The 18,280-nt window shown below is 43.0% G+C and overlaps 1 long non-coding RNA gene across 6 annotated transcripts in view; it reads left to right on the forward strand.

Annotated features, from left to right (window-relative positions):
* The first annotated feature begins 3,289 nt into the window (after positions 1-3,289).
* The window catches only part of LOC311439935, a 35,107-nt gene continuing 20,116 nt past the window's right edge, over positions 3,290-18,280 (forward strand). For 4 of the 6 annotated variants that reach the window (XR_014695084.1, XR_014695085.1, XR_014695086.1 and 1 more), the window contains exons 1-7: positions 3,290-3,418; positions 11,405-11,566; positions 12,614-12,796; positions 13,231-13,443; positions 14,120-15,748; positions 16,729-16,879; positions 17,998-18,238. This is a non-coding gene — a long non-coding RNA (uncharacterized lncRNA). The remainder of the gene's footprint in view (positions 3,419-11,404; positions 11,567-12,613; positions 12,797-13,230; positions 13,444-14,119; positions 15,749-16,728; positions 16,880-17,997; positions 18,239-18,280) is intronic. The other 2 variants (XR_014695087.1, XR_014695089.1) reach the window with 2 other exon arrangements.

Below are 18,280 nucleotides of genomic sequence, written 5' to 3' on the forward strand. Positions count from 1 at the left end.
ATTTATGGTAAATATGAGCCTAAAGTATCTGAAGAAATGCTTGTCTGCGGTTTAAATGTTTTTAGAGCAGTGATACTCCTACTGCTTGCTCTCTGCAAACATAAAGATTCACCCTTTCCTCTTAAAAAGCCACCTGGGATTCCTGGGCATGAAGTTGCCCTGATTATGAAGATTGAGGATTTTGCTAATTTCCATTTACAGCAATTTTCCCAGATAAATGTTGGATTTATAGTCTCCTGGCAGACACTGTGTAAAGGGAATAATAACCGTCTACAAACATTTTTTTTACTTTACAGCATAATGTAGATAAAATGTAAATGTGGCGGGACGCCTTCAGCACAAGGCTGCTGTGTCCCCTGGCCACAAGGCTCAGTGCATGCCTGGCTGGGCTCCTCAGTTTCCCTCAATGCCTCTTCTTTGCAGGTGCCAGTTGTCCATCGCTTTCTCTAAATTCCCAGTCCTTGTTATGAGCTTGCTGCTGGTGGCTCCTGTTGTCATCCAGAAAATCCAGGGGAGAAACAAGAAATGCCAGAGGCCAAGAAACTGGGGAAAGTCCTGCAAAGCAGAGGTATGGCTGGAGAATATTGGCCATTGGCATCGTGATGGCAGTGACCTGAAGTACTGCTATAAGCACACACCTTTAATATTAGCAGGTTTTGTGTTGCATACATATTGGGCAGCCACTTTAATTATTTGTCATCCCAGAAGTGTGTCAAAACATGTATGTATATATATGTATGTTTATAATCCACGATGGTTTGTTTATTTGCTCTAGTTCAGCAATTCCGTATCTATAAAAAATAAAGCTTTTCAGCCTTTTTGATGAATTAGCAACAGCCCTGGGAATTTCGGCAATCAACACTTGCTGAGATTCCCAGTGTTGTAGCTAATTTGAATATATTTAATGAGTTTATTACAGGAAATAACAAACTTATCCTTTTTTCTTTTTTTTTTTTTTTTTTTTTTTTCCCCCCCAAATCCTTTCATTCTTTGCTAACAGATTGTTTCATTTGTTTTGCAAATTATTTCACGAAGTTTCTCAGAATGTTCATAATCCGTTCATTAAGAATTCCTTTTGTGCTTAGGATAATATCTGATAAACTCCAAAGGAGAAGAGCAATAATTTCCTTCAGAGAAATAACTGTATCAACATCGATTTCCATGGAAGCATGGCTGCAACACCACTTTCTGCCAAAGTTAAGCAACTCTGTAAATTGCTTAAGAGTGAAAAGTTATTGCTGGCAGCTGTGAGAAGGAAGGGACTTTAGCTGGCATTTGGAGTTGTGTCGGATGTGTTCCCCCACAGCAGTGGGTGAAAGCACAGCGATCTTCAGCCAGTGCACAGGGGGAGATTTCTCATTCACTACCAAGTTGTAGAGCTCTCTTTGTTGGTGTCTCTGGGGCTGGTATTCTCTGTTAAAATAAATAAATAAATAAATAATCCTATACTGCTAGGTGCATTTAAAGTATAGAAAACCCCTTGAAAACGTTGGCAGCTCCTAAGACATCAAGAAATATTCTCCCTGTGTTGCTCTGAGGTACCTCAGATGCACTTGTCTTCCACGATATGTTGAAAAGAAAAAAAATGGGGCTGAGAGGACACGGGTTTGCCCAGCTGTGGCATCCCCCTCAGCTGAAGCAGCACTGGAGTGATTGGATAAATGCAGATTCACCTAAAGCTGCTCCCCTGGTCTCACCTTTGCTCTTTTCTTTTTCCCTTTTTAAATGAAAAGGAGCGAAGCTGTCAGCAGGACCGAGGCACACCCTCGGACTTGTGTATTGAACAGTGATTGTTCGTTGTTGTCACAGCTGATAGAAACACGTGAGGAAATTTCCTTTCTCCTTTGCTCCTGGCTGGCTTTGCTCCAAGCTAGGAGGATTTCTGAAGTCATACCTGTGTTTTCCAGCTCTTGGTGGGAATTTGAGGCCAAGTTCGATTCCTGTGCTGAAGACCAGGCAGGGGGGTTGAGGCTTTTTTCTGTTCCACCTCCCTGAACTGTCTCCACAGAAAGTTCAGGATTTGGCAAAATACAAACATGGACACTTTAAATTCTCACTTGGTGTACATGACACAGCAAAGAGAAAATACAATAAGTTTAGGAAAGGAGGAGAAAAAAACTAGCAAACATCACAGGAGAATTAAGATTTGGTAATGGGACAGGTGAGAGGTGAGTTGTCCTCATTGGCAGTAGTTTGCAGAATAGATTCACGTGGATACATTGGCCTTTTCCCTCTCTTTGTGGTGAAACACGGTGAAATCAATTTCCACTGCTCTAAAACAAACAAGCTGACAAGTCTGGTAACTGGTTGCTGACACGGGAGGTATTTAGATGCTGCTGGCATATCACACGTGTCCCTGCACAGCCCCTGCACCCACCTGGGACTGGAGCACTGTCGCTTGAAACCAAAACTGATGGCAAGACGGGAAAGGTGGAGCTGTGAGCTGAGGGATGAGCAATGTGGGAGAAAATATCCAGCCCTATGGTGCTGCCGTCACTTGTTTAGCTGGTTTGTTGTATGGGAGAGGGAGTAGAGGGCATGCTGCTGTTAACACGCTGCTCAGGAAGCTGGTAGGCAGCAGTGCAGGTACAGAACTAAAAGGAGACAGAGTTTAGAAAAATAAAAGAAGTGTAAACAGGGAATTGATAGGGTGAAAACAGAGCAGCTGTCATAGAGAGCCATAAACTGGGACACTGAGCCCACAAGGTCCTGTGGGCTTGGAGGGGGTCCTTGTGCAACCAGCACAGCTTCTGAGCCACAGCCTGCCCCCTGCCCGGCTGTCACAGGGGAAAACCAGGCTGATCTGATGGAGTTCGTTCCTGACAAACTCACGGGGGCTGATTCCCCTTATCCTGGTTGGGGTGTTGGTGATTGCAAAGGCTTTCCTTCATATTTTGCTCCAGCGTGTGGGGAGGAGCTGCAGTTAAGCTGAGCAGCCTGAAGGACAAGAAGCAAGAGCTGCGTGCTGTCACACAGACTAAGGGCTAAATCCTGCAGGTGGTGTCTCACTTCAGGTCATGCTTCTTCTGCAGTGACAGCTCACAAAGTGGATGTAGGCCACTCACGGCGAGGGGGAGATGTGTGCTCGGTGCCTATGTGTGTGCTGACTGTGTGATGGGCTCTGCCCCGGCACTGGGCACAGGGCTGGCTCAGGCCTCGAGGCACAGCAGGACACAATTGAGTGCTAAGGGTAGGCAGGACTGTGCAATTCGATTCCTATACAAAACACCTGAATCCCAGAAGATTACTGACCAAGAGACTGTGGTATTGCCCTCCTATGAATAGTGACCCCAAGCACAAACTCCCTGAGCTCTCCAGGGACCACAGCAGGCTGTACCGCCCCATTTCCCCCAGCTTTTCAGGGCTGGCTCCTCGAGGAACGAGCTTGACCACAGACAAACATTGATGAGACAGAAGGGTGAGTAATTCACCTTAAGGGGGATTTGGAAGTGCATGTTTGGGGTTAGAGCTCCCCCAGGACCCTGCAGTAAGCCTGGGGTGAACCTTGCCATTCTCAAATCTGGAACTAAGTCGTTGTTTGTATTGTAGCAAATTCCTTCGGTTCATTGTGTTAATCGACTAATACTCAGATACTGATTAAATGCTGTTAAGAATCACATAATCTGATCTTATTATTTCCTATAAAGGCGTATAATAAATCCTTAATTACTGCTACATTAGATTTGTGTAAATCTAATTCCATGACACTCTGACTTTCCTCGCTTCATAGATATTCCTCCTGCCTGTTCATGTGAAATTTGGATCTTAGTGACAGACACAAGGTGGAGGAGGTAAAATCCCCGTGAAGAAGATTTAGAGTGAAAGGGATATAACCATGTTTAATGGGGTGGAGAAAAGGAAGGTTTAGGCACAAGCTGAACTTTTGCAAAATAGAGCCTTGGGGGATGTTGTTCGAGACCTCCATTTAAAGCTGGGCTGAAAGTAATTGAGAAAAGTACTGCTAGGAAATACCTGCCCTCGGTGCTGAGGCTGGAGGCTGTCCTGGGGCATTTCCCACTGGTGCTCTCGATCGCTGCTGGGACTTTGTAACTCTCATGGGATAATGTTCTGCTGTCAAACCGGCTCCATGCAAGCACCAGCATGCCTGGTGAAGTGTCTGATGGACATCCAGCTGCATGTCATGCCAACATCTCATTAACACTCAGCCTAAGGAAGCAAGCTGCATGTGGCGTGTCTGTTCGGGTGCAGCGGGGCTGTGAGCAGCCAGCAGAGCAGGGGCGATGCTGCCCACCGTGCTGCTGGAGCTGCACAGGCAGTGCTCAAACATTTTGTCCTGCCTGCCTGTGCCTTGTCAGCCCGTGAGGGTTCACAACAGCACCCATTTCTCTTTTCTGTCCACCTCCCTGACCAGCCAGTAACCTTCATATTTCCAGTAGATTAAAATAGTTTGGCTTCTGCCATTATGTCAGTGAACACCAAACAGTCGAGAATGTACAGTAATGCAGTGGTAAAATGCTAAGGGTGCAGGTGAAAAATGTTTATTACCTTTGAGTTTCTCTTCTGTGTTTTATTTATTGCTAAATTAAAAGCTGATAGCCATATGGGATACTGTTTATTATTTTTCTGCAGTCAGCATTCTAACGCTCTACCCGTATGCAATTAAACTGAATGCCATGCTTTGCATAGAGGTTTTTATTTCTTTTAAGAACAGAAAGGAATAACTTTGTTGTTCTGCATTGTAGAATAATGTGTTTAACACCCAAACTCCAATCAATGTGATATAGATTTTGTGTTCTTCTCTTGCCATATATTTTGTACCCACCCTGCACATGCTTAGTGTTGGCTCTGTCTCTGCTCCTAACATCAGATAGAGTCATTTAAAATTCACAAAGCCACATGGGATTCACACTTGTCTGTGAATAGCTGGTTGCTATCAAAAGTATGTTCACGGTGAAACACTTATTTTTTTTATTTAGAAGTGTTTTCCTAAAGGTGCCAGAAACTGTTACTGCCTGTTATTGTGTGATAGCGCACAGTTCTATAAGCACTGCTGCCTTAAAGACACTGCAGCCTGTCTGTCTTTGTGCTTGTGCCTTGATTTTATTCAAATGTCTTTATTACAAATACTTTCAAATGTCAGTGGCTGCCCTTAGTCATCCATCTCAGCTGTCAAGTCAAGAGTTTAGAGACTCCAGCTGCAGGACACTTGGGCTGTGGAAATAAAGTCTCTCAATAAAAGGGTACTGGGGAGAGCAAGGAAGGTGGTAAGCACTGAGTCTGAGCCACATGGGTGTGCAGTTACACTCACTGCAGGTGCCTGCCCCAGTTTAGATCTGTTCCCAGACTGGGGAAAGAGCAAAACTGGGATGAACAGAAATAAATGGCCACTGAAAACAATCCTTGGTCAATTACCATAAAGCCTATTTCCTGTTGGAAAATAACATAATTAGTGGTATTTGGAACTTAAAAACTCTTCCTTGGTAGTTATTAGATTCCGTGACATTTCAGCTTGATTAACTTTTCAACAGATAGAGCTTGAGGCTGTTACAGGGAGACTTCTGAGGTGGATGCGATATCTGATGACCTACCGCAATGACAGTTTCAATTACTCAAAACAAAGAAAATGTATTATGAAACCTCATTAGTGAAAGGAAAATGATTAACTTATTGTCTGATCCTGTTTTAACACCGGCTGAGCTGAAGGGCTGCGGTGTGGAAGGAAGCATCCTCCTGCCCCAGCAGGTGGAGGGAGAGCAGTGAGAGGTTTCAGAGCTCAGCTCTACCTTTGCCTTGATGATGACATCCTGCAGGAGTTATTTATGCCTTTTGTATAGCATATATAATTACAGGGGGCTATTCTGTTCTTGAGAGCCCCCGTTTACAAAATTTGGCTTTGTCTAACCTTAAAGTGAAACAAACCCAAAGAAATAAAGCTCTGAACAAGCTGAAACTGACTGAGCTATTGAATGATGATCAGAGAGATGTTTAAATTCATTTCAAGATGTTCTATGCTTCAGACTACTGAAAGTGAATATACTTAAGGATTAATAGAATTTGCTTTTGTCTTTCTTAAAGAAGGGGAAAAAAAGGGTACTTAAATCAGTATTGTGCTTGTTATGCATACGAAGACAAAAAGGTTATGAAAATATGGCACAATCTCTTCAATACTTAGATTTAATTAACACATGCCTTTGAGGAAAAAAGCAAAAGGGATGCTCACAATAATTGTAATTGATAAACTTGTTTCACACCTTCAAAATATGGAACACAACAATGGTAATAAATGACTACTTAATAGCACGAAATGTCGGGAGAGGAGAATTTGAAATCAACTTAGAGGATAAAGGGAAAACCTGAAGAAAGTGGGTATGTCATAAGTCATCCTTATGAAAGGCTTTTCTTTTAAAATAATGAGTATTTGAAGAACTCTGTAGAAAAGATGGATGAGGGGATTGCTGTTTTTCTCAGTAAGGTGTTTTTTTAATAAAAAAGTTCTATTCCAAACCTATTTAGCCAAAGTAGTGTGTGAGTTCTGTAGGTGACTAAAGATGGTAGAAGTAGGGAAGGAGTGAGCCTAATAGGACAGTACTGAATGATGCTTTAGATATTTGGGGAGAAAAAGAGCGATTTAGGATCTGTCATGTGAAGACCTTCCCAATTCATTAACCTGGTGTATAGTTACATCAGCAATTAGACACCGTGCCATCAGAGCATCAGGAAATCCCTTGCGGTGCCCCAGTGGGTGGTGTCCCTTCCTGTATAAAAAGTGTTGTCATGCTGTGGGTACCCCAGGGAGCAAAGCAAGAATCAGGAGATTTTCAGAATCTTTTTTCTTGTAGTTGGTTTTATTAAAGAAGTAAGAAGAAATTGAGCAGACAGACAGGAATCGTTCTCAGCAGCCCTACCACCAGTATCTGCAGAGAATTTCAAAAAACAAATTTCCTTGCTTTAAAACACATCCCAGGTACGCCTGCATCATTTCTAGCCTTGGAGCCCTTTCCCCGCTTTGATTCATGATAAGTTTTAATTGGAAAGAAGTGTGTGGCAAGGTGGTTTTATAGCTCTTCTGACTCCTTTCTCAGCTGGGAGACTTGCCAGTTTTGTAGGGTGCTCCCAAAGTCTCCTTAACCACTTAGTAATTGTTTTCTGCTGGGAATGGGAATTAAGCTGTAACCATTTCTTTTAATCAGAGCTGAAGAAAATGACTGTTGTCCATGTAAAACATGAAACGTTCGGATTAGTTCCCACTGGAGCCCACTTTTGGGCTCCAGACAGGACTGAGTTGTCCCCCCAGAAATGCAGTTTTGGAGAGCCTGAGGTTTTGCCTTTAGAAGCATTGGGTCATGCTGGAGGCAGAGCTGAGCTATGTGCAAGTGTTCGTGTTGAATTGAAGTTTTTTGTGGCTTTGTGGTCCTCGTGTTGCATCCTCAGATGCCACCAAGAGTGCCTGCACCTTCACTGGCCCTGCAAGCAGCAAGCACACGCTGGGTGTTATTGTGTGCTTTCTCTTTTAATTTAAAATAAATAAATAAATAAATAAATCTCTTCTGGCAACTATTTTTTTTTTTTTAAACATCTGAAGTGATCGTTTCTCACCATCAACACCTTATTGCCAGCCTGAACTGTTAAGAGAGAATCTAGCAATTGTGTGCTAATTACTCTTATTGCTGCAGTATCTCAGATAAATGCTGAAGAGTTGGAAGATAATTAGTATTTAACCAATTAAGATAGTTACAAGTTCAGGAACGCAGCTCTTGGATGTTTTTTCCCTGGTAAATTCAGAGGGAATGCAGTAATTTAACGGCGTTTTCAGAACTAAGTGGAAGAGATGGTCAAAGAGAATTTTTTATTTTAACAGCAGCTGCGGGATTTCACCTTTCCCTCCCAGCTGCCTCCCAAGCCACCTCCAGCTTCTCATTAGACATTGTTAGATTACAGTTGTTGGATTACGGTCTGACCTCAGGTAAACCCACAGTTTTTGTTTCCACGTCTGGGTAATGTGAAAAAGTAGAAATATTAGTCTGTGAGTTATGGTAAAGATCAATGTGGTTTTCCTTCCTCTTTTATTGCAGATTGCAGCCACGTCCCAGTGGAGCATTCCCAGAACTGCCGTGGTGCCTTGCGTTGGGTCCTTCACAATAACATTTAAGCAGTGCTTGCCTTTCTGGTTAGCAAATCATTCCCGAGTGTCTGAGGGGGAAAAATCCACCTTAGTGCCTGAGCAATCTTGCTTATGTGCCTGCAGGCAGGGCTCCTGGGCTAAGAGAGGTCTAAAATAGGCTAACATTTGTGCTGATTGCCAATTAATGTGCTTATTGCTACTATTTTTTTCTAATGTAAATTACATCAATTTCAAGTGAATGTTAACCTCCTTATCTAGCAGTCATTTCTTGCCATTGGCACAGCTGCTAACCATGGGGGTTACCTGGATGGTGTCTTTGAGATGTGAGGGAGTGATGAAATGACAATTGGAGCAACCTTTGGAGGACCCTGGTGGGCCTGCCTCAGTGCAGCCCGGGCCCTGCCTTACCTTGGTTTGGTGCCGGAGAAGAGGAATTAACCCTGCTTATAAATGAGCCTAGGGAAAATTTAACAACCATATTTATGAAAATATAAACGTTTATTTAAAAACGTATCCTGGAATAAATGGCCCAAGAGAAGTTGTAGGTGAGTTCATGGCCAAATCCATCAAACTGCTCTCGCTGTGCTTCCACGTCCACAGCAGTCCTAGAGGAAGGACTGCACGCCAACCCTAGGGTGGGGGCTTTGCTTTACCTCTTGGTTAATTGCCTTGGTTCTGCAGAAACTGCATCGGTTACTCTCTCACGAGAGCAAACTGCTCTTTCATCTGCTCTTCCACTTGCCGTAAACTCCTTTTGTACATGCGAGCTGAGAGAGACTGCTCTAATTAAGATATGCCAGAGCAAAGTTAATTTTCAGAGTTTCCTCCAGATGCCAATGGGAACACAGTGCAATCATTCTATAGCTAAGGTAATTGGCTTCTGCTTCATGTGATGCTTGCTTACAAACAGCCAGTCAAATGCACCAACGCCAGCAATGAGCAAACTGGTCACAGATATTACCAATAATTCTTGAATTAAATAATGCTGAGTCTGTTAATGCCTACAGTCCTGTTGCTGTGGCTAAGAGGAAAGGAGATGCTGATTTTAGTGTTTTTTCTCAGTGGGATGAACAGGCTGTAAATGACTTGTGAATTTGAAAAAACAAGGTGTTCAGCATGTTCTTCTACTTCTTCAAGTCAGCTGTTTGTCTACATTTATTTGTTCTCATTTTATGTGAATATTTTATTCCTTTGAATTTTTTTTTTTTTTTTCACTGGTTGGGGTAGTTTTGCCAGGGCACGGCCAGGCAGCACAGGGTCCCTTGTGTCAAACAGCCTTATGGGGAAAATTGCAAAAACTCATTTTACACTTTGGAGAACCCTGGGGGTACGTTGGCAGTTGAGGTCATCTAATAGAAATGTTTAGGAATTGTTTTTCTTTATGCAGGTTTTAAATATTTAAATGTAATTTTTGAAATCACAAGCTTTCTTTAACTTGTATTGATTTTGAAGCATTGCATGGACAACGTTCACAACGCAGAGAGGCTGTCAGATGCACTCACTGCCTCTCAGGGAGATTGCAGTGGATAAAAGAATTCTGAGGAGAGAAGCAGGAAAATACATAGAATATACATGGATTTTCCCTGGTCCTGTCAGGGCACTGATTGTTTTTCTCATTATGTTATTTCCATGAATTTCATAGATGCTGGCAAAGCTGATCCTCTAGCCCGGGTGGACAAGTGCACGATTCAGGAGCTTTGCTCATGCTAAAAGGGATAAATGTGAAAGCTCTTCCTGAGAGCATTGTGGTTGTGGGGGAATGCTGGGTGGGTGTAATGCACCAGGAGGTGTAACACACCGAGCCTGTCCCTCCAAGGGGTTAGTAGGGAGCCAGGACAAATCCTGGGTGGGCCCCACACTGTTGGCAGGAGAAGTGTCCCCACGTGGGTGTGCATCAGCTGCATTTCAGGCTCCCATGCCCACCTAGAGGAGCTGCTGCTGTGTTCGAGGGGTCTGGCTCTGGCTGCTCAGGCAGATGACGGGTAGGAGAAGCCCTGCTGCACGCACGATGCACAAGCAGCTCTGCCTCATAAGCAGGAGACAGACACAGCTATAAATTTTGTAGGTGAGCAAAAGAACTCTGACAAGCCCTTTGGAGGTAAAATTTGCCAGAGAGGGATTTTTTGAAAAAAAGAGTATTCCAGCTTTTGTTCATGTATGCTTTCTGAGTGACCTGTATTAATTTTTCCTATAATTCTAAATAATTAATACTTGGTGTGAAAGCTAGAATTACAGACTGCAAGCTTCAAGCATCAATGTAATCTGAAATCAACCCTCTGATATTTACCCAGCATTTATTTCTGCCTTTAGCATTCAAGAGATGCAGTAGATAATTCAGAAGAATATATGATCAAATGCAGCTTTTGAGCAGGGAGGACAGGCAGTGGTAACAACTCTGCTGCTGAAATAACCTTTTGCGATTTCTTTCCCAGGCTGTTGTCTGCCTTTTCCTTTAACTCTGCTTTTAATTTGACTCTGAGCTATAAAATACCAGCCTCGTCTGCTTTACATTTGTACAGAAATCCTCCTCTTCAAAGCATTACAGAAACCTTAATTAATCCATTCTTGCTATGTGCCACAGCACAGAAGCGTCCTGGCCCTGCTTTAGAGACAAGAACTGAAAGAGCAGAAACCCAGGCCTTGGTTCTACAAACCCTGAGCTGCTGCAGTGATTTACACCCCATAAACATGCCAGTTGCTGTGACTTTTGTTTTCCAGCACCCAGCTCACCTTGTGTAGTAGGTGTGTAACTGATATACTTGTGGCATTGAATGTGGCATCACAGGAGGAGCAAAACCCGTTGTGTTTGGGACCCAGCAGCAACCTTGGGATTGTTCAGAGCCTTGGCAAAGCTGGGCCCACAGTCTGCATTTCACCAAGAGTGATTTCTGTGGGTTTAATCTGCTGAGAGCTCAGTACCCACATGTGCATCTTGCAGGGTAAGGCGAGGAAGCAGCCCTTGGCATGTGGTGAGCAGACCATCACCTTTGTGGTGTGGTGGCTGCTGGACTGGATTAGAACCTGTGATTTATTTTATTTTTTTTTTTTAATATATTTTTTTTAAGGTTGAAAGGTGCAGCAGGTGCACCCAGGTGCTATTTGCAAAAAAAGTCTCAACCTTCATGAAGGGGATGCTTCTGTGAGGCTCTCTGTCAGGAAGGTGCTCGCGCTTTCCAACCGCTGCCACAGGGAGGATGTCACAAACATCGCATTTCTGACACACGCTTCTGCAACATGCCAATACTAGACAGAGGTGCTCTGTCAAAACCAAATCCTCATCAGGACTGTAGTAATCTTCCCACAACCTCTCTGTGTTTGCAGGGATGTCACCGGGGTGCGCTGGCAGGCGGCTGTCATGCTGAGGAGCTCCATCCCCCGCAAGCCCCCGGGATGCCTGGCGCTGCTCCTTGTGTTCCCATGTGTCAGAGCATTAGGATTTGATATGGCACCCTAATAGCCCAGCAGGATTTGTTAAAGTGCCAGGTAAGAAAAGGAGAGCAATGATACCAGGAGCGTGAGAGGTATGTTAAGAGTGTAAGGAAAATGTGCGTTATTTACCTGTTAATCTTTAAGTGAAGGAAGAGCAGAATGGAAAGTGCTTTTCACCTAACAGAACAAGACATATCCTCCTCTCTGGAACATAACTTTCTTTCCCTCATTCCTTTCCTGGACATTTCTAGTCTGTTTTATGACAGTGATTCAGGAAAGCACATACTCATGGGCTGCCCTAACCATGGCTTTGAAATTAAACCAAGTGGCGAAGCAGAGTCAATGTGTTCCAGAACAATTTTAGACACCACATATAACCCTTTCAAAGTATTTTCTTGAGGGTTTGTTCCTGTGGTTACCTGAGGGACGCTATTTTTTGTACAAGGAAATAAAATCACAATGCTAAAAATGACTGCACATCAGAGCTGCTGGAATTACCGCGGGTGAAGTTCATGCCCGCAGTTACTCACCTGTTATTTCCAAGGCCTTGCAAGTTGGGTACAAAATTCATCTCTACTAGGAAGCTTTAAAATCTCAGTCCAAACAAATTTCTTAGCTATATAAATTAGAAGTAAAAGAAAATTATATTGTGAAGGTGCCAGAACTGTTGGAAAGTGACTATTTCAGAGAGTGATTTCATCAACTTAATTTGACCATGCGCGAGCACCGTGGGGATGTGGTACTCTATGTTGAGCTGTTAGTTCACAGAACAGGAACGTAAACTGCTTATGTCTGCCATTGACAGATGGTTCATTTCGTAGAATATCGTCAGGAAGTGTATTTAAAAAAAAAAAAAAAAAAAAAAGAGGAGAGAAAGAGAAACCCAGAAGGTTTCTCAAGGGGCTATAAGCTGGAGTTTCAGAGGCCATGAATCTATGTAGGATGATTAAAACTGCAACCAGTAATTCACGCCTCTCTCTGATCTCAGAGCTTGAAATGAGCTGTGCCTGTTTTACTTGTGACTCTTTCCCTCTCTGTATGTTGCCAACATTATTATTTACACTTCTTTGATGCATTTAAATTATTACTCATATGCAAGAGTGAACATTTCCTCCGGTGGAGAGACTGAGAAGAGTTGGGGTGGTGATGCAGCGCTGTGTTGTGAACAAGGGGCCCGTGCTGCCCAACAAAGAAAGCACAGCCCTGTACAGAGCCTGAAACACCAGGGCTGCGAGAACACCGCTACTGCAGGAGCACTGGCACATGTTTTCAAGGAGTTACAAGGTTTGGTTTCTTGTATGTTGGAACTTTAGAGTTCCTGAGTCTGGACAATGCTTGTATACGCTCAATTTTTGATGAACATAGTGATCCCAGCCCCGTGTCTGAAAAGCTTTTTTGAGTGTTGAACTGGTAAACTTGTTAATGAATAGGCTTGCTACAAACCTAATAATTTAAGACATCTTATCCCAGGTATACCATCCTTGAATACTGAACATTTAGTATGTTAATAGCATTGGGGAGACCTATCAGAAACAATTAGGAGGAGAAAGCTGAAAGCTTGAATAGGAGGAACTGGAGAGGGTTTCTGGGTGGGACAAAAGCCCTTGAGAGTTTGAGCTGGCTCTGCAGAGTCTCGTGTGGGAGCCAACAGAAACCACAACTCTTCCTGTGTGGAGGGATGTCTTAATCCCATGATTCTTATTTTTTCTCCCATACAGAAGTTGGTGTGATTTACTAGCAGAGCCAACAAAATTGCTACGCATGAGCTCTGCAGAGACTGAAAGGGAGAGAGGAGCCTTGGAAAGGTCATCCACCAAAGTGGTCTGCAACATCAAAAAATTGAAAATTAGTGTGTAGCTGCAGCTAATGGACCTTAATACATCTTGAATTGTCCTATTGGGAGCAGGAAACACTTCCAGAGGATGGATGAGGTATTAATATTTGCACTAGCCTTTAATTCTTACCGTTGCAATCTCAAGAAAATGTCTGTGTGGTTAAAAGTTTTCCCCTCACTGGCAGAGCTGGTAGAGGAAAGCCAGCACTGAAGTTAGCAATAGATAAAGTACTCAGACAATGTTTTCTTAACTTTTATTATTATTATTATTATTATTTTAACATTGACTATATGGAAACCTTTTCCTTTGAAGTATCACGCAGATAGAGATAAATTCTATAAACATCTTGTCAAAGCTCAGAGCCAACAGATGGAAATTTGGACAGAAGGGTTTAAACCCACTCACTTTATAACTGGGTTAGAGAAAATAAACTTAAGATGAAGTCTGTGCTAGGACCGTGCCCTTTAACAAACTCTGCAGCCCTTCCACACCTCAGGGCTGATCATGCACGGCTGCATGGGGAATGAACTATCTGATGAATGACTGCAGCCAGCATGCTAGACAAAGTTGCTTTAGATGCACGTATGGGCGAATTCAGAAGTGTGTCCTTAGCTTACAGGAAGAGAGTCTTGAAAACAAAGATATTCCAAAGTTTTTCATCACTACCCTGGCATGACCTTCTTCAGTTGCCATGTATGCTTATATTTTTCTGCCGGCAGGAGTCCAGGACCTCACCCAACATTATTTATTTATTTATTTCTACTTCTAAAAGGTCTTTAGGATTCCTTGCTACAAAACTTCAATCCAAAGCCAAGAAATGAATGTTAAGTTTGCAAATGTGAGCTACAGAGAACAACAACCAGCCAGGAGCTTACACCAAGCCAACCAATGATGCCAGGAACAACCACGAGCAGCTCCTGGGCTTGCTGAAATCCTGGGGGCAGAGCAGGGAAGTTTCAGCTGCTGCTGCAATCAGAGGTTATTAATGCTGGGTGCCAGAGGCAAAAGTGTTCATGCTGGTAGGCTCAAGATAGAAAAACATGGAAGAGATACTGTTTTTATAGTCTTTTTTCCTACTGCAATGGAAAAAAACTCAACAGCACAAATTGATATTCTGATTAAACTGGAGGACACCTGCCTCTGGTAATGATGGAATTAAGCAAATTATCCTTTTATTGCACCATTCTCAAGTCTTTATATAATTCTCCTCACGTCTTTCTTGTCATTGCAGCATCTAAAAACCTTTCCTTCAAACAGCATCACTGATTTCTCTTGGAGGTTTGTTCCTTTCCTTCTTTATAGAGGGAAAGGAATAAGTAGTAAGTGGTTTGGTTTTATTTGCTCTTCAGTTTTTAAATAAGGCCTAATAATTGAGTATTTTTAAGGGAAAGATAGTTAAAAGACTGTATAAATTGTATATAGAGTGAAGATCCAGTCTGGTCATTGTGATGGAAGTTGGGTGAAGTTCTTTACGTTTAGTGTATCGTCTCCAGATAAGGAGAACTTGGAAGGATTGCTATTGCTGAGCACCAGGCATAGTTTTTTTTCTGGTTAACAACCTCTTACAGACCATAGATTGCTTCTGTGTGAAGTGGAGATCTGTGCCTGAAATCTGGTATAGGCTGTCTTTATTTCTATGTCATCGTACAGGTCTTCCCAGCTCCAGCTGAAATAGCTGACATGTTATTAGATGATGCCAGTCGCTTCACCAGCCTGGTTTGCTTGTCCACATTTGTGTTCTGGCTGAGCTGCTTGCAGAGCTCCTTGATGAATAGCAGGCTTTCAGCACATAGAAATAGCCAGCCATTATGCTCCCTTTAAATGGCTTTCAGATAAATATAAAGGGAGGAGATAAATGATTTAACAATAAAATATTTGCTCATTTTTAAAGTTACCCGAGGTTCCAGGGAACTTCAGTGTTGTGGAAAGAATGCCCAAGGAAAGCTCGCTTCACAGAAACCATTGCTTCTTGGAAGCTAAGCAATGTTAGCAATGCAGCAGCACATTTTCCTGTCTAAATAGTACAATATTGTGATTTTGCTACATATAAATGTCTTTTTGGGTATGCTTTGGGTATCTTTTTGGGAGGGGCAATATGTTCCTGCTGAATTATTTTTTTTCCTACTGCTTTTTACATATCACACATAAGAATTCCTGCTTCAGGTGATGTGCACACCTGGGACTGAGTTTGAAATGCATCAGAAGCAAATAATGGGAAACACAGGAAATAATCGCTTTCTTTTGATACCTCCTCTTCTTCATGCCGCCATCTCCCCCAAAAAAGCAGGAAAGGCTTGGTGAGAATAACATAGACTGTGCTGCTGGAGCCTGGAGGAGCAGCAGAGAATGCAGAGAAGAGATTTCTGAGTGCTTTTGCTGTTTTCCGTAGGGATGCCCTCAGGTATGTGGCTGAGCCTCAGCAGTCCCCTGCTGCCAGCAGCTCCCTGTGATCCCGTTGCCAAGTTTTACTTCTCCTCTCTGCATTAATTTCTACATTTGTTACCGCATTAATTAGCGCATTGATTGCTGCACAGTGGTGTTGGTCTGTGTGATGAACCTGAGAGTTCCAGGTTTGGTGCTGAGTAACTCGTGCACGGGTGTGTGTGTGGGGGGGGATGCCTGGTCCATCAGGATGGTTGTACGTGTAGACGTGTGCATATACGTACACATCTTGTCTACACGATGGAATTTCTGTGAATTTTTAGCAGCTTGAAAGAAACCCAAGAAATAACGAATGGCCCAGGTTACAAAGTCAGAATAATAAGGCTTAAAACATGTCATCACTGGGCCTTCACTCAGCTTTCCTGTGATTTCTGTGCAGGTAAAGCCTGGCTGGTTCCCTGGCTTGCCAGGAAGGAGGGAACAGAGGCAGAGCCATCCCGAGCCATGGCTGGCAGCAGTGCTCACCCCATGAGTGTGCTGGGAGCGTCCCGTTCAGCAGGGCTCTGCTGCACGAGGCAGCTCCAGCAGCACGAGCAGCTGTGCTGAGCCTCCCTGGTGGTGTTTACGAGGGTGGCTGGTGCTTAACCAGGGGGTGAAATAGGGGCTGACACAGCAAGCACTGCCGCTCTGCGAGGGCAGCAGCTGTGCTTTGAAAAATGCCCGGAGGTAAGTGAAAAGATTTCTCGTGGGCCTTGTGCCATTTGTATGATGCTAGTGAATAAAACACCAAAATGACGATAAAGATTTTCTTCCCTTAGGTGATGGTTTACATCAGTTGCTCTAATAGCCAAGCATTAATTTTATATATTACTTTTACTAAACTCATTTTCTCTTAAGTGATATTTTCAGCGCATCCCTTTAATACATAGTATGCTCTGATTATGTCATTTTTTGTTTGTTGTTTTTTTATGCTTTTTTTTTTTTTTTTTTCTATCACAGAAATGGCCTTTATTTTCTCTAAATGGCGGGATGATTTTCCTGCCTGTGAAGATTGAGGACCAGAAGTGCTGTGTACTGAAGTCTCATACTTATCCGCAGGCCAGACATCATAGCAGTCTGTCGCATCGCTCTGCTGAGCCTGGACTTGGAGGTAATTCACTGAATATTATGGCCAAGTCCTGGGGTCTGCTGAGCAGAGGTTAAGTTTGCTACGTGGTGATAAACTGTGCACTGCGACTGCCTAGCAGACTAACTGCTCTGTCTGCTGGAGCTGGGGGAAGCCAAGCTTGGTCTGCCTGGTACTCATCAACGTACTTAAAGTATAGTCTCCAAACCATTTGTTGTCATGAAACCCTTCTAAAGCACTCTGTTAAGCTGACTTTGCTCCCTGCTGTAAGAACTGTGCACCCCAGCCAGTGAAGTGCCTCTGAGCCCCTGCGGTCCCCTCCCAGACATCCTGCCTGGGGATCGAGCAGTGGGACAAGAGGAGCACCCAAAAATGCAACAGAGAGGGTACAACTGTACATCCTGAGTCTCTGTTAGCATCATTAGCCAGGGAGAGTCTCCTGCTAGGATAAATGCCTCTGTCATATGAGTTATTTCATGTAACACATACGTACATATATATTTGACATCAACTGCAACGGCGGAGGTGTGGGCAGAGCAGTGCTGTGTTGTTGCGAAAGGAGACGGGCTTTTCAGACAAACTTGTCTCCTGAAAAGGTGTGGAAAAACATTTCTAGAGCAAACTGCTTTTTGTCTTGAGAACATTTCACTATATCAAGTGCTTCACCACTGCAAGGTTCAGTGACTGTCACAGATATTTACAGCCTGCGAACGGGGAAACCATCACAGAGGTAAGGTGGAAAAAGCACAGATACATAAATTTAGCTAACACGCATCTGACCGACTACAGCTGCAGCTGCGGAGCACACTCCTTGGAAATAAAAAAATATATATATTAAAAAAAAAAGGAAGAAATACGGGTAGCATTAATCTCTCATGATGAATGTGGTGACATCACCTTTCTAACACAATTACTTTTTATTTCTCTTTAAGAGACTTTGGCTTGGCTGCCGATGGGAAAAATGAGATTTTTATGAAGAAGACTGTGAAGAATACTGTGATTAATCTTGAGGCAAATCTCAGACTTTTCTGAAGTTTCTATTAAGCAGGATGCTAATTTTATCATTTCCACTCTTTTCCACATATTCCTTTAGGTTATATTCAGAAATTCTGAGTGTTAAACCAATCCTTTGATTTTTCCAGCTAAAGGGAGCAACCTGAACAGCCTGTGATGGATTGACTTCTATTAGATTCTTCAGGCATCACCATCAGTGTGAACTCCATTTAAGTAACACCGTCAGAGACTTAATTTATTATATAATTGATAAGAAATATCACCTAGGAAGCCTAGACAATGAAAGCGACTTCTACAGGAAATATTTTGCTAAGAGACAGTGACATGGGAATGCACCGGAGGCAGAAAATTGAGTTATGAAATAAATAGGTAAAAAAATAATTCTTCACATATAACAAACTCCTATTTATT

The sequence above is a fragment of the Aythya ferina genome, assembly GCF_964211825.1.
Source record: "Aythya ferina genome assembly, chromosome: 7".
NCBI lineage: Eukaryota > Metazoa > Chordata > Aves > Anseriformes > Anatidae > Aythya > Aythya ferina.